The 16,010-nt window shown below is 39.1% G+C and overlaps 1 protein-coding gene across 6 annotated transcripts in view; it reads left to right on the forward strand.

Moving 5' to 3' along the window:
* Window positions 1–16,010, forward strand: part of LOC147459717 (uncharacterized) — an 83,380-nt gene that overhangs the window by 45,193 nt on the left and 22,177 nt on the right. For 2 of the 6 annotated variants that reach the window (XM_086510930.1, XM_086510929.1), the window contains exon 3: window positions 7,761–8,079. The exons of 3 other annotated variants lie outside the window; for them this stretch is intronic. The gene's annotated coding sequence lies outside the window, so the exon portion shown is untranslated. Of the gene's footprint in view, window positions 1–7,760; window positions 8,080–12,315; window positions 12,335–16,010 lie in introns of those variants that run through there. One more of the 6 variants, XM_086510933.1, reaches the window with a different exon arrangement.

Here is a 16,010-nt window from a genome sequence, read left to right on the forward strand (position 1 = left end):
AAGGTGGGGATTGGTATAGAACCGTAAGGGTGGAAGAAAAAACAAATTACCCTACTCTTAGGAGACGGTTCTTAAAAGAACACATACGAGAGGGAGTGCTTTGCGGTGTAGCCTCTCAGCTCCAGAAAGCCCAACGAGAGGAGGAAGGAGAGTTGGTGAGAGACTTTATTAGTCGCTTGAAGCATTTGAATTCTCGTTGTAATCCAAATGAGCAATTATCAATTGCTTGATAGATTCATTAGGGGATTACGACATGAGGATATCTACAATGGCCTAGTCAATAGAGGTATCACCACTTGGGAAGCAGTCACCACCAATGCGATCCAATTGGAGGATAATTTAATGATTCAAGGAGAAAGAGTGTCTGTTGAGCCTAAATCTATTAGCTCGCATACATCGAGGCATCAACCAATGACCCTAAAGCCTATTGCTAAGGAGCCAAAGATATCTGAGATGACTTTAGCAGATCTCACCAAGGCCATTCAAGAGAGTCTTAGAGACAATCGTGCTCCGCAAAACAATCATATGTATCCAAGAAGGGAGCAACAATGGTGCTCAATATGCTATGGACCGCATAGTACCAGTGAATGCTCTACTTTTAGAGTAAAATTCAATGGGAACTGCAATGCCTGTGGGAGGTATGGTCATCAAGCTAAGGATTGCATAGTATTTAAGCGCGCGATGGCCAATAGACCAACCTTAGCATGGACAGACACACCTCGAGTGCCTGCATTGATGCCGGCCCCACCTCTTGAAGAAACTTCACAACACATGGTTCCTAGGGCTCAAAATGTTGTTCAAACAACACCCTTACCACCTCCCGTGCTAGGACCGTAACCACCACATCCGAGAATTACTTCTATGAATCAAGTGGGTGGTGAGTCATCTATTGCTTGTTTGGAAGGCTGTGAGAAAAATATAGACCTTATAATTGCCTATGGGATGTATGCGCTTGAAGAAAGTCCACAATACTATATGGAGGACTATTGGAGACAAGTCAAACCTGTATATCAAGTAGCTGCTCTTGCTGCAATAGGCCAAAATATCAACTACACTGCTAAGAGACCACCTATTCAATGCTATGAGTATGGAGGTCCACATCGTGTGGTCGAGTATCCTATTAGGCTACAAAAGAATAGCACACTCACACGATCGATGCTCCAGTAAACATACTCACACGATCGATGCTCCAAAGACAAAATTATATTCTTGAAAAAAGTGACACGACATCAATTGCCCAATCTCAGAAAAAGGAGAAATACGAAAGAGGAGATCGCAAAAAGCAGCGGAGTCAGACCCAAGTTCAAAGACTAATATAGGGATTGGTGGCGACCCCGTATATATGAACGACGCTGAAGAGGATTCTGATTCAGGTGAAACCATGGAGACCAAAACGACCACTGACATAGAAACCAACAAGGAAGATCTTCATGAGCCACAATGGCCAGGATTCAAGAAGAAGATATGAATTTATCCAAATCCTACATAGGAGATCAAGCGAGTCAAGCAATTAAGGAGTTTGGTAGAAGATATCTAAAGGGATCTAGAACCAGCACCTAGGTAGATCTTGATTACAGACACCGTGTTCCCTACGCAACGACAACCTCACCAAGTCCATAGACCCTTAGCCATACATAGTGTCATCCAAGAAGAAAGTGACTTAAAGTCATGGGAAAGTGGATGTACTCACTTCTTGATGGAAAGAATGTTTACAGAGGGACTACCTGATCCTATCGAAGAAATGGAGATCCCATCTTCCCCAGGTCAAGGGATTGAAGCCCAAAAGGTGTCGTTAAACATTGCTAAATTGATGGATTTCATGTCTTCAGAAGTTAGAACCACCATCATGTCCAAACTATATAAAGACCCTGAGCTAGTTTCAGTTCTTCGAGCCTTCCTCAATGAGAACTAAAGTTTGGGCTACCACAATTTGTACAGATGGATGGAGCTGGGGAGATGCCAATAGAGAAGGAACACTTAGATCCGCAACCCAACCTAGATGAGAACCTTGTGGTAGAAATACCTGTTAACAAGTTGGGACAATACTTTGAGGGTGATGAATCCAATGCGACCATACCAATCACTACTAAGGGATTAACTGTGAAGGGAATCCTTGATGGTGGTGCTGGGGTTAGCATTGTGACAAAATTGCTGGGAAACTATGGGAAGACCTCACCTTGCGACCACAATTATAGTAGTAAAGATGGCCAATGGGTCTATTGTTAAACCTATTGGGATACTAGAAGATCTCAAGATCAAGGTCTTTGGACATAAAATAAGAATTACCTTCATTGTTATGGATTTCTCCAAGCACACTATGGTATCGGAGATGATCTTAGGACGTCCTTTCATGAGGGAAACAAAAATGGTGTATGACTGGTCTAAAAACCATGTCTACTTGTAGTCCCAAGATTCTGTCATTCGAGTGGATCTTGTAACTGCTCGAGCACATCCCCTAGGAAACATGTTTATAATTGATCATAGATCTGACACCACAGTTCACTCGGCCCCATTGCAGTATTATTACACGTGTAAAGCGGACACTGATGCTGGGGAAGATTTTTCTTATATGGATGTACTACTTGGGATGACTGAGTCGGATAATGTGGATTGGTTCCACGTAAGAGCAACCATAGACACTTGGGGAAACAAGGGGACGACGTGGGTAACACCTGAGGGGATGAAATATCCGTACCCTTAAATAAAAAGCAATGCATATAGCTTCTGACAAGATTCATCCTAATATAACAAAGAAAACATACAAGTGGGTCCCTAAAGCTTCTTTAGCGACCATAGCTAGTGCTTAAAAACATGATTCCTTGTAAGAAATGTTCCAATTGTTCCAAAAAATATAAGGAAACGTGGCGGTGGATTTCTAAATGACTATTGGAAGCGCAAGGCTACTATCAAGGAAATGATCAAATATGGGTGCCAAAACGTAGATCGTGTCACCTGACCCATGTGAGCCGAATCCTGTAGCTCCAAAACGAATTGACGATCGTGGAAAGAAAAAAATCACAGAATGCTGCGCACCCGCTCCAGAGCTAGTTTGGGTACTGAAGAAAGAACGATTTGTTCCACCTAGCTTAGGAAGGGGGGAGTCCCATGAAGCTTCTAGCTCCTCATGTAATGCATCCATAGAGGTAAAAGCTTCTCCACAGTCTCCACCTACAATAGTGGACCTCCATGAAGCTACAAAGGAATCCACACCTCCCAATATTCAAGAATCATCTGATGAACCACTTCATGTTCGATCGTGGGAGAGTACCTTACCACCCTTGCAACTCGACGAGGCACCTAAAGTAATAGAAAACTAATGGCAAAAATCCTCACCTATTACCAAATGGAACAATTGGTTTCAAAGGGTGACGAGCACATTTCAAACAGTATGACCTACCCAAGGAAGGGTGAAAGTCTTCATTCATCAGCCTAATTAATTATTTTCCTCTTACCCTTCTTTCCCTTACCTCTCAATCACTAATCTTAGGGAATGTATATATGAAACCTTATACTCGCAAAAAAGAAAAAAAGTAGAGAGCAAGAGCAATTAGCAAACGAGTATGCACAATAAAAGTCAAAATAGTAGTCAGACTTACACATTCACATCCGGTACACTGAAACAGACACCGATGTCATCAAAGACCTTTGATCCTCATCACTCGAGTGGTGGAGGGTAGGTAGGATTAGTAAGATAGGAGTGTTTCTATTTTAAAGTTTAATGATCGGCAAGGTTCTTTTTTTCCATTGATGTGCCTCCTAGAGGTATTCATGTGTTTCATAGTGTGTACATGAACGTGTTGCTATGGTTAGGATTTGGACCTTCATGGGATCTTTCTCTTGTTCACTCTTCAAATCAAGCACGATTATCAACACACACAAGTGTTGCTTGTCCATTAGCATTGTCCCTTACCTTTTTTGCATGTATGTTTGTCTGCATTAATTGTGATTGGTAGCATAATATTTAGCGCATTTGCTTAGTAGCAAACATTAAAGTCAATGCAAATTTTTATCATAATCACTTGTCTAGGTTTAAAAAGCAAGCAGTCTGACTTAGCTAGTTTGACCAAGGTAGGCGTTAGAGATCTTCTCTTAATACCATGTGGAATGCCTTCCTAATAATCTATGGTTACTTAGGTTCTTAATTCAATTTAGGTAGCATTGTGTGCGATGTACTAGGACTTTCTAGTGGGCTTAGCCCCTATTGACCTTTAGCTTAAGTATTATAAAGGGAGTTTACGAATGTGATGAGCTTGGGAAGGGTAACAGTGTTATATGATCCTCCCAAAGTTTCAAAATTAAAATGCTGAAAACGAACAAACAATAAAAAATCAAAGTGTCACAATGTAAAATTTAAAGCGGAAAGAGAAATCTCAGCTTGATTTGCTACTTCACTCACATATATCGTATTATGGTACTAGAGCACTAGAGGTTCCCAATTGTTGGGTTAAAGACCCAAATGATCCCTTTAATGTATACTTTTAAAGGTTATTAACTCTACGCACATTTGACAAGTTTTGGCTATGTATGATTATTTGTGGCTCAATTTTGTGCAATTTGATGCTACAAATTGGGGCTTTTACTCATACATGCTTCTTAAGGATGTGCATTAGCTTTATGTATGTTTTGTGAGATTAAAAACAACTAAAATTATTTTTTTTGAGCACAAATTCACTCGCTGAAATTTCCTGCGCATAAATTTTAGAAATTGTTTTTTGTGCCTAAATTGACCTATTGCCCCCAAATTGCTCCCGTGACCATTTGGAACTGTAGTGCACACTTCTGTGAGGCTATACTTCGGTATTGAGCTATTTTGCCCAAAAATTCAGTGTATTAGCTCTCTTATTTTTGCAGCTATGGCCTCATCTTCTTCCGATGTGAAGAATCTCTTCGAGATGAGGAGGTTGGATGGAATAGGTTTCGACCTTTGGAAAGACGAGATCCAGGGAATCCTATTTCTTAAGGATTCTGAAGGGGCACTTGAACAAGTAAGGCTTTAATGAGGCAAGGCTGCTTCAAAACAATTGTGCCTCAAAACATGACCATAAAAGGGTCAAGTTTCAGCATGACCAGCCACCTGTTAGGCTTATTCTTGACCCTCAAGATGCACCACATATGGCTGAAAATGTAGATGATCCAGTGGTGTTTGAGCCAAAAGATGTTTGGTAGCAAATAGAGGCTGCTGAAGGGCATTTGCAGCTATGAAACAATGCTGAAAATGATGTACAACAGCCCATTGTTGATGATTTTATCATGCCACCTGATGTAGACCCATTATCGGATAATGTGGATCATTGGATGAGGCGGTCTACTCGTCCAAGACGGACCGTGAGTAGATACGATCCCTCTTTGCATTACATTCTGTTGACAGATGAGGGAGAGCCTCTTACGTATAAAGAGGCAAAGACATGTGAGCACAGCGACAAGTAGGAGCTTGCTATGCAGGAAGATATTAAAGCTTTGCATGCTAATCATACTTGGGATTTGGTGGAATTGCCCAAAGGAAGGAAGGCTATTCCTAACAAATGGGTGTATAAAATCAAGACAGTTGATGCAAAACCCAAGTATAAGGCAAGGCTGGTTGCAAAGGGATATGTTCAAACCAAGGGCATAGACTTTCAGGAAGTGTTCTCTCTTGTAATGAAGATGACCACTTTGCGTGTATTGTTTACCATAGTGGCTGCCCTTGATTTGGAAATGGACCAAATGGATGTATATACCGCTTTCTTCCATGGTGATGTGGAGGAGAGCTTTACATGAAGCAACCCGAGGGTTTTGTTATTCCTGGCAAGGAACATTTGGTATGTATGCTCAATAGAAGCTTCTATGGGCTGAAACAATCATGTAGACAATGGTACAAGAAGTTTGACCACTTCATGCTCAAACATGGTTACAAAAGAAGCCATGCAGGCCATTGTTTGTATACCAAACGTTATGAGGATGGCAACCCTATCATTCTTGCGCTCTATGTGGATGATATGTTGATAGCTGCAAAGAAAAGAAGCACTGTTGATGCTCTTAAAGGGCAACTGAAATCTGCATTTTCAATGAAAGACCTTGGGGCAACTGAACATGTACTTGGAGTGTGTGTTAGAAGGCAAAGGGACCAGCACATATTGTATTTTTCACAAGAAAAGTACATTGAAAAGATCCTGGACAGATTAAACATGGCTGAAGCAAAGCCTCTTGGCGTGCCATTACAGCTATATGTCAAAATCTCCCAGGATGATTTTCCCAAGTCAAAGGAAGAAGCCAATGACATGCAAAGTGTGCCTTACGCTTCAGTTTGTGGTTCACTTATGTATGCTATGGTTGCTACCAGGCTTGACATAGCCCATGCAGTGGGAGTTGTGAGCCGGTTCATGGCTAATCCAGGCAGGTTGCATTGGGATGCAGTGAAGTCCATTATGAGGTACTTGAAAGGGACTAAAAACAAATGCCTCTGCTATGGTAAAGGACCATTGGAGTTGAAGGGATTTTGTGACTCTGACATGGCTGGTGATGTGGATACACGGAAATCCATAAGTTGTTATGTGTTTACTCTTGCAGGAGGTGCTGTTTCATGGTGTTTTAGATTGCAAAATATCGTTGCATTGTCTACTGCAGAGGCTGAATATATTTCAGACACTGAGGCTTCCAAAGAAGCCATTTGGTTATCACGTCTATGCAAGCGAGTTTGGTTTGCCTGACAAGGCACCTATGCTTAGTTGTTATAGCCAGATGCCATATGTCTGGCAAAGAATGCCATGTTTCATGCACGCACAAAGCATATTGATGTGCGGTATCACTTCATTCAAGAAGTGCTTGAGGATGGCCCTATTACATTGGTTAAGATCCATACATCACAAAATCCAGCAGATGCTCTCACTAAGTGCTTACCTAAAGCACAATATCATCTATGCATACAGATGGTGGGCGTCACGTAGCTTAAAGGCGCCATTTATGCCTTTAAGTGGGAGGTTATTGGGTTAAAGGCCCAAATGACCCCTTTAATGTATATTTTTAAAGGTTACTAACCTTTGGCTAGGCTAAGTTCATATTGAACTTGGCGACTAACTTAAAAATGGTCCTATACTTTTAATAAAGGGAATGAGAGCCAAAATTACTCTCATTTATTCCCCTCATAAATCGTGTAGCGCTCTCTCCTCTCTCTCCTTCTTCGTTTCCTAGCGGCCCTTCTCTGCAGGCCATCGCCACCTCTCCAAGGCACAAGCCCTGCACGTCTCCGCGTGCTTTATCACTTGCACACACTGCTGCGCGCTCATCACCAGTGTGGGTGCTTTTCTTTGAAAAGCAAAAAACCCAAGGCATATAAAATAAGCACACATCAAAATGGAATCACTGTGAAAAGACTTTGGGGGGTCAAAGAAAAGGAAATAAGTTAGGTGATGATTTTATGAGCACCTTTTATCGTAGCTTAACTACAAAGTCTTTTAAGTATAGCCTCTAGTCAGCCCTCGAACATGAAATACTTGGATCTCGCGATTAAACAACTGAATTGATCAAAGAAAATTAAGAAGCTTGTCTATGGTATTAATAGTCGATCTTTAGTGCTTTTCGACTGTTAAATTAGCGACCCCAGATTTGTTTGGTTTTTTATCTTTACAACTGTTTATGCGTTGGATTATATTACAATTTAATGTTTATTGCTGACAAATGGTTTGAAATTCTGTTACCAATCAAATTGTTTGCCTACAACTGCATATGTTTTTTAATTGTATATAAGAATGCTATTACTGTGCCAATTTTGTTTGATTTTGTAGTGATTGAAGAAGGTCAAGGGCAATTTACATCAGGAATTTACATCAGGAAGGGGGGCATGTTAACCCTCATACACATTCCTATCACCTATATAGACGTCGTATTATTATTTGGTAGAGTCAGGTACCGGGCTTGTCGGTCCAATAGGAAGAGGGTAAGAGTGATGCTGATGAGGGGCGTACTCTAACAGGAACATTCAAGGGTTAGTTTGCTAAGTATGGAGGCGCCCAAGTGTGAATGGGGTGAGCTCATATAAAAGTCACCTAAACCTAAAAATCATTCATTCTCTCATTTGTGCAATCGAAGAGTGCTCTTTGTCTTCTCCATCTTCTTTTTTTTTATCTCTTTGTGTGTGTATGTGTGTATGAGAGAGAGAGAGAGAGAGAGAGAGAGAGAGAGAGAGAGAGAGCATTGCGATGACGGAATGGCGGTGGCGAAGCGGTTAAGCGTGGCGCAGCGACAACGGCTCCTTCGCGGCGAGGAATCCTCCACAAAGGCGAGCGTAGGGCGGTGAGTGACTCACGTTTGCTCTCTTGAGCTTGCTAGATTAGTGTCCTCTAACATGAACATTTAAGGGTTAGTTGGCCAAGTATGGACATCCAAGTGTGAATAGGGCGAGCTCATATAAAAGTCACATAAACCTAAAAATCATTCATTCTTTCATTTGTGCAATTGAAGAGTGCTCTTGCTCTATCACCATCTTCTTCTTCTTCATCTCCTTGTGTGTATGAGAGAGAGAGAGAGAGAGAGAGAGAGAGAGAGAGAGAGAGAGAGAGAGAGAGAGAGAGAGATCGAGCATTGCGACAACGGCACGGCGGCGGCGAAGCGGTTGAGCGTGGCGTAACGGCGGCTCTTTTTCTTCGCGGCGAGGAATCCTCTACAAAGGCGAGCGTAGGGTGGTGAGTGATACACCCTTGCTCTGTTGAGCTTGCTAGATTAGTTTAGTTGTGTGCTTGGAGCTATTTGTGGCTCGCACACAGTGTATCGGCAAGTCCTTTGCATTGACACGTGCGACAGACGCGCACACAAATTTTTTGAATCCTTATACGAGAGGCTTTGGCGCTTGTCAACAAGAGGTGTCATTTGCTTTATTTCCCACGCTACAAATGTCACATGATTGGTCATTATGCTAAGAATTTCTTGATGGTTGGGATTTCCAGTAGCCCAATGCTCAAAACCATTTGAAAACGTATTGATCGCAATAGCAAGTTGCCATTGGTTGAGGAAACACGCTCCCATTGAGGCAAGTGGGTGATAAGTATATGATTGAGGATGCAGTCATGGAAGATACTACTTCACCGATGAGAAAAAGAGACATAAAAGACCATCATTGATGTGTCCTTGAATAAGGCCATGCCAGCTAGTGAAACCTTTTGGACCTTCAACTCCTGGCAATTCAAAGGAGAAAGTAGGAGGTCAGGTTAGGATGTGGATGTAGTGATTGAGGAAGATATTCAACCTACTGTAAAACAGCAAGAGGAACAAAATAAGTTTGAAGGATCCTTGCATGAGGAAGCTTAATTACACGTAGCCATTGATGCAGCCACTCAAGGACGACATCTCACTCTCTTTAGCCATATTGTGAGAGTCTCTGGTTCATCTAAAAGCTTTAGTATAGTGAAAAAGAAGCAGTGATTATCCTCTTGGTATGGTAAGTCTTTACTATAAGGGCTCCCTGTAAAAGTAGAGAAAACTCCTTGGTACCTATGTTTGTGTGGATAATGTTGTACCTTTCTTGTTTATCTTAACATAAATATCCCACATAATGTGGGAATTGAAAAAAGAAAGGTGCACGTTGATGAGAGGAAGCCAATGTTTAAATATATACATTTTTCATTGAAAGAGGAGAAGGGAAGCAAAGGTGGGATATGTGGAGGAGTGATTTAAATGTGGGGAAAGAGGAGAGTTTGGAAAAAGAGCATGTGGGCCCAAAGAGGTAGGATACTCAATGTTTGAATTCTCCTCTATCGCAAGTTTTTTGACAATTTAAGAATATTAGGTAGATTAAATTTACAATGGAAAGGTTAATGGAGGTGGTTGGGAGAGGGAAAAGGGCGCAAAGAGAGTAATCAAGGAAACCTTCCAATTACTTTTTTGCACCTCTTTCTCTCTCCCACCCACCACTATTAAGCCCTCCCATAAACCTCTTCACCTCAACTTTAGTTTACTTAATATCCATAAACCATCAAAAACCTTCCAATGGAAGGGGAAATAAGCTTTGAGTATCCTACTGCTTCGGTCTAATTGCTCTCTTTCCAAGCTTCTCTCTTTTCCCACATCGGATGACTCCGCCACATATCGTCTCTTCTTTCATTTCCCTCTTTCATTGGAAAACATCGGTTCAAATATGATCTTTTCCTCACCAATTCTCACCTTTTAAACATTCTTGCTCCAAATAAACAATTTATCTTTACCCTATAACATGGAATTACCAGTTTCTCATTCTACAATTTAGCTAACTGTTTTTTTCTCTTTCAAAGAGGAAACTTGTAAGGACTTAAGTACATCACTCCTTCTCCAACACTACCACTCTCTTTAATTCTTGGAGCTTACGCTAACTTAGAGAAGCTTATAATTTAAGCTTTTAGTAAAAAATTCCCTTCCTTTCTTCCCTTCCCTTTTTCTAATTCCATTTTTTTGCAATTCCCACATTATGTAGGATATTTAAATTAACAAAAACAAGAAAGATACAAAGTTAGCCCATGTAGAGAAGGCCTGCCATGGAGACATATGACTTTTACAGGGAGCCAACAAATCCATACAACCATAGACTAACAGGGTTGACATGGGAATCACTTCTTCTTTTCTTCTTCTTCTTAATGAGACTAGTACTTTGAGAAGCCCCAAAAACTTCGACGAGGTGGCTGAGAATATCAATCTGCTATACTTGAGAGTCTTCAATAATATCTTCTAGTTGATGGGTTTTATCAATCTCGCCAAGAGCCTCTGGAGAGGGTCCAATCAACTTACTAGGATTCTGCTTCTTATTTGCTATAGTCTGTCTATCCGCCTCGATCATTCTATCAATGGCCACATTATGACCACATACACCTTCCTATCGCTTGCTTGCATCTGCAAGTGGCTTGACATTTCTCAAGACATGCCGCCAAGTGGACTTGACCATGGGGTTGGAGACGGTCATCACCACTGGGCAATTCCTAGAAAAGTGGCCAATTCGGAGACATTTGTGACAAGCATTGCGAAAAGTGGCAAACACTAACCCTTGCAGATAGGCTCCAAAGCATCCCATGTTGAGATCCAAATGTTTGGGAATGGGCTTACTCATGTTCTATAAAATGCATACCTTAATATCCAAAGCAGATCAGATCTCCTTTTTTTTTTTCATCCTAACCGTATTGTAGAACCCACCTACACCTTTTGTTGTTCTTAATCAAAGCTTTGACAATCTCCATTGCGTATCAAATCCCCTTCTTTTACACTCTTTATGTTGAATTTATTGCTTGGTATAACTATAACTTGGCTCTACATAAAGATGGAGGAGTTGGATCTTTTTCATTATATAGCAAAACATAAGTGCCATTGATATCAAATTAGAGACTTTCTTGTTGAAAACTTTGTCTTCAACATGGGCTTTGGCTTTTAAGCCAATTATTACGAAGCACTCCCTATGCTCTACACATTTATAACATAGAAGTCTAGGTTTATTATATAACCCTAAACTTCGAGAGGAACATCTGATGTCCAAATGTTTACTATAACGACTAAGCTCTGGGTCATAGATAACTTCAAAAATTTCACGATCTTTGTAGTTCAAAATATTTTTGTATTTCAAAATATATTCAATAGTACCATTATCAATAAGAATTTTTAGCAGTGGATAACACATGGACCAAGGACGCACCAAACATAGGAGGACATGCTACAATCTTTTCTATTAGTCTTGTCTAGCTTTAGGCTTACATTCATATATCCTATGGAGGTGAGCTTAATTTAATTGTAATAGATAAATGCTTGCAATCCATGCCTTTTATGCAAAGAGGATTCATTCTTGAGAGCTCACTCTTGAGTGCTTAATCTATGGATGGCGTAGCCTTGAGCTTAATGCCCATGTTTAGAAGGTTAATGCTAATCTCTTTTAATTAGAGTAGTTTTGCTTGATTAATTTAATTTTTATTTTGCTCATTAATCTTGTCTTCTCTACATTTCATTAATGTTATGAAGTAGTTTTACACTCTCATTATTCTAGATTTGAGAGAGGTAATGACTTCTTGCTTTGATCTAACTCTCTTCTACCATGAATATTTCAATTAGTTGATGATTTTTTTAATTCTCTTAATTAATGTGGTGTGTGCACTCTTGATCATGTTATCAAGGTTTGTGCATAGTTGTGTGCTAAAGTGTGTGAAGTTTAAGAGCCTTGAGCTCAATGCCATTTGTGTGTGATGATTCGAGTACCTTGATTGGCATGTGATGATTGGAAAGACCTACTTTAATGCAATAGTGTGTGCTTTGGTCATGGATGCTTGTGTTGATAATTGTGCTCTTGTGATGCGAGAAGATTGACAAGTTGAACTTTGGTGGACTTGATGTGTGTAGGAGTTACTTGATTAGTGATAAGAGGGTGAAATTAGAGTTAGTCTAGCCATGGCTAATCTCTGGATGCATTGGAGAAGCATTCTTGAATCCTCTTACTCATTGTGTGTGATGGCGTCTCACACTTCACTGTGTGATGTTTCCATGCCGTAGCCAGGTGATGCTCTCTTCGGATTAATAATTTTGTCGGAGTTGACTAATCACTAATCAAGTAACTCTTACAAACATTAAGTCACACTCTAATAACTAATCAAGTAACTCTTACAAACATTAAGTCCACAAAATTTTGACTTGTCAATCTTTTCGAGTCACAAGAGCACAATCATCAACAAAAGCATCCATGATCTAAGCGCACACTAATTGCATTGAAGTTGGCCTCTCTAATCATTACATGCCAATCAAGGTACTGTAATCATATCACATACAAGTGGCATTGAGCTTAAGTCTCTTAAACCTTCAGACACTTAAACACAGAATTATGCACAAACTCTAATTCCATGACCAAAAGTGTACACACACCACACTAATCAAGAGAACTAGAGAAGTCATCAACTAATTTAAATACTCATGGTAGAAGAGTGTTAGATCAAACAAGAAGTTATTACCTCTCTCAAATCTAAAATAATGAGAGTGTAAAACTAGTTCATGACATTAATGAAATGTAGAGAAGACAAGATTAATGAGCAAAATAAGATTAAATTAATCAAGCGAGATCTACTCTAACTACAAGAGATTAGCATTAGCCTTCTAAGCGTGGGCATTAAGCTCAAGGCTATGCCATCCATAGATTGAGCACTCACTACAGTGAGCTCTTAAGAATGACTACTCAAGAATGAATCCTCTTTGCATATAAGAGCTTCTTATAAAAACATGGATTCCAAACCTTTATCTATTACAATGAATTAGACTCACCTCCATATGATTTATAAATGTAATCCTAAAGCTATACAAGACTAATAGAAAAAATTATAGCATGTCCTCCTATGCTTAGTGTATCGTTGGTCCTTGTGTTATAGCCATTGCTAACATTCCCCCTCTTTTAATTTGGCGCACGTCCTCGTGTACCATTGAAGCAGAACACGGTGACATGGTGAAAATTACGTCCTTAGAGGAATATTGAGATGTCAAATCATAAAGCAAGTCATAAGTATTAAAGGCCAACAAAGACGAATAGAACATAAAGTACAATGATAAATCATGCAAAATGAATTTTGCTTCTAAAAGATGGGTCCATCATAACTAAAAACTAAATCACATAAAGCAAACAAACATCTAAACTATTATGAAGATTAAACCACTAAAATGTTTGATTTATGCATGTAATGCAAACAATCAAATATGACTCTAGGCTAATGCAAGTTCATAAACCTACTAGTGGAAAAATCATACGATCAATCTTAATAAAGCATCCAAGTCTATCATGTCTATGGGCCACAAAGAAGCTCTTAAGCCGTTAGTACATTATTACTTAGTGTTTAATGAAGCTCATAGAATATATTTTTTGTTTAGCATTTCATATAAGAAAGTAAAGCATATCACAAGGCGACCACCCCAAGGCAAGTCAAGCTATGGCTCTTGGCTCCTTGAACCCTCAAGGAGGTGTTCCATAAGTCTACTAGCTTACCAAGGCAATGAATAACCTCTCCTAGGGCATCGGTTTAGGGCCTTGACCAAGCGAGCCAAGGTGATTCCCTTGGCTTGCCAAGTACCAATAAGACGCTAGGTCTAACATAGATACAAATATAACATAAAAGTTTCGTTTCATGTGTCTAGTAGCATTTACTACTCTTTTTTGATTCATTTGTTCAATTTTTAGCACTTTTTAATTGCTTCCATCTCATGAGAGTGCTTATGGAAAATAGACTAAAAGACTTAAGCCTAATCATACCCAAGGTCATGTTAGAAATAAGTGGAGTACTTAAAAAATCATTAGGAGTTTAGGACTAATGAGAAATGATCCTATATTAACCTAACGTCAATGCTAATTACCCATGATTATCACACATAAAGCCAAATTTCTAACTTGTTTAATATTCACAAAGTAAAGTGTTGCAATTTTCATGGATGCCTAGCTTTTGAAAATGAAAGGAACTATAGCTTAGAAGAAAATTCACTTAGTCCAAGTATTCAAGAAGTGGAGAGATAAAAAAGAGCATAGCATGGAAGGATTTCACCTATTCGTCTTTTGAGCATTCTTGAGCAAAACATCCACTTTTGTGCATATAGAGGCTTCTTGATTCCTTTTATTTGTAAGCCTTGCAAGCCTTGAAGCTAAGTGTTAGTGAACACAAGCTCCAAAAAACCATTTATTGAAAGCCAAGTAAAACACACAAAAAACATTATTGAAATCCTAATGCTAGTGTCTCAAATACCCAAATATGTCAAAGGAAAAAAACCCTAGGAAAAAAAGTTGCCTTTGGTTATGCATATGATTCTCTATGATAGCAAATGTATGCATACACATAAACAGTGAGAGAGAAAATGCTTCTAAATAAGCAAATTTGCAATGTTAAAATCCTCTCGTGAATGATTCAAAGTTGATCGATTGCAAGCTTAAATGAAATGTGCAATTTTAGATCAAGCTATTAACTAGAAATAATGAAACTTCAAATAAAATGAAGTGGCTCTTGAAAGCCAAATATTGCAATATATTGCAATGCCGAACCCTCCTTAGATCAATTGAAAGCTCTTGTTTGTCCACAACCCTTCAAAAAAATCTCAATTGCCAGTGCCAAAGCATTTATACATGCACATCAAGCACCAAAATGTCATGCTCAATCATAAATCCAAAAGGATATCTTATGGCCATTATTAAAACAAAAGCTCAATTTTAGTGCTATGCAAGATTTTGATTCATATTAAGCACCAAAAATGAGAAAACAATGCCAAGTTCAAGCACAAAACAAATCATCAATGTAGCTCTCAAATGAAGCCCATATGCATGCAAAAAGAATTTTTCATTTAATGCAATGAGAATGTCAATCAAAGCAAGCATATAATAAAATTTTTAGTCCAACAATATCTTTTGTTTGCTCAATCAAGACACACATTCATTGCTCATACCCTTGCTTATACATAGCAAATATATCCTTATAGCAAAGAAAGAAAAGCAAATGATGAATGAAATTTTGACTTAAATGAAAATTAAATGCCAATATCTCAAGGTTAGTGCCGAATATTTACATTCAAAACAAGCACTAAGCTGTCATGACCCACAAATCTTGCATTGTTTATGCATTCCATGAAAACATGTTCAAATCATTTGAATGCTTATATTTCTCATACTCTAATATATGCAATTTTAATTAGAAAGCAACAAGGAAGAGTAAGAAAATGGCCTTGGTAATCATGCTCTCAAGTCTAGCTGCCATCACAACAAAAAAATGTTGTCATCAAAATGAGAGAGCTTCAAACTTCAACTCTCTCAAATGCTCATCAAGTGTGTTTTTGATAAGCTACTCGCTAATGCACTCTCCATCAATTATTTTTTAGTTCACAAAGCCATGAAAGAACACTCTCATCTTGATGTCATCATGTCCTACAAACACACATCGGCTTCAGCCAAAGCACTCAAATCTCAGGAAATATTTTCAATATGGTGTGGTGGTGTGTGTTTGGTGTGAGGGTGGGAACACTCTTTAAATGGCAAAAAAAACGTCAGGCTTAAAATTTATTTATCTTTTTTTAAGGTTTTATTC

The sequence above is a fragment of the Adiantum capillus-veneris genome, chromosome 4 (assembly GCF_014529385.1).
Source record: "Adiantum capillus-veneris isolate H3 chromosome 4, ASM1452938v2, whole genome shotgun sequence".
Taxonomy (NCBI): domain Eukaryota; kingdom Viridiplantae; phylum Streptophyta; class Polypodiopsida; order Polypodiales; family Pteridaceae; genus Adiantum; species Adiantum capillus-veneris.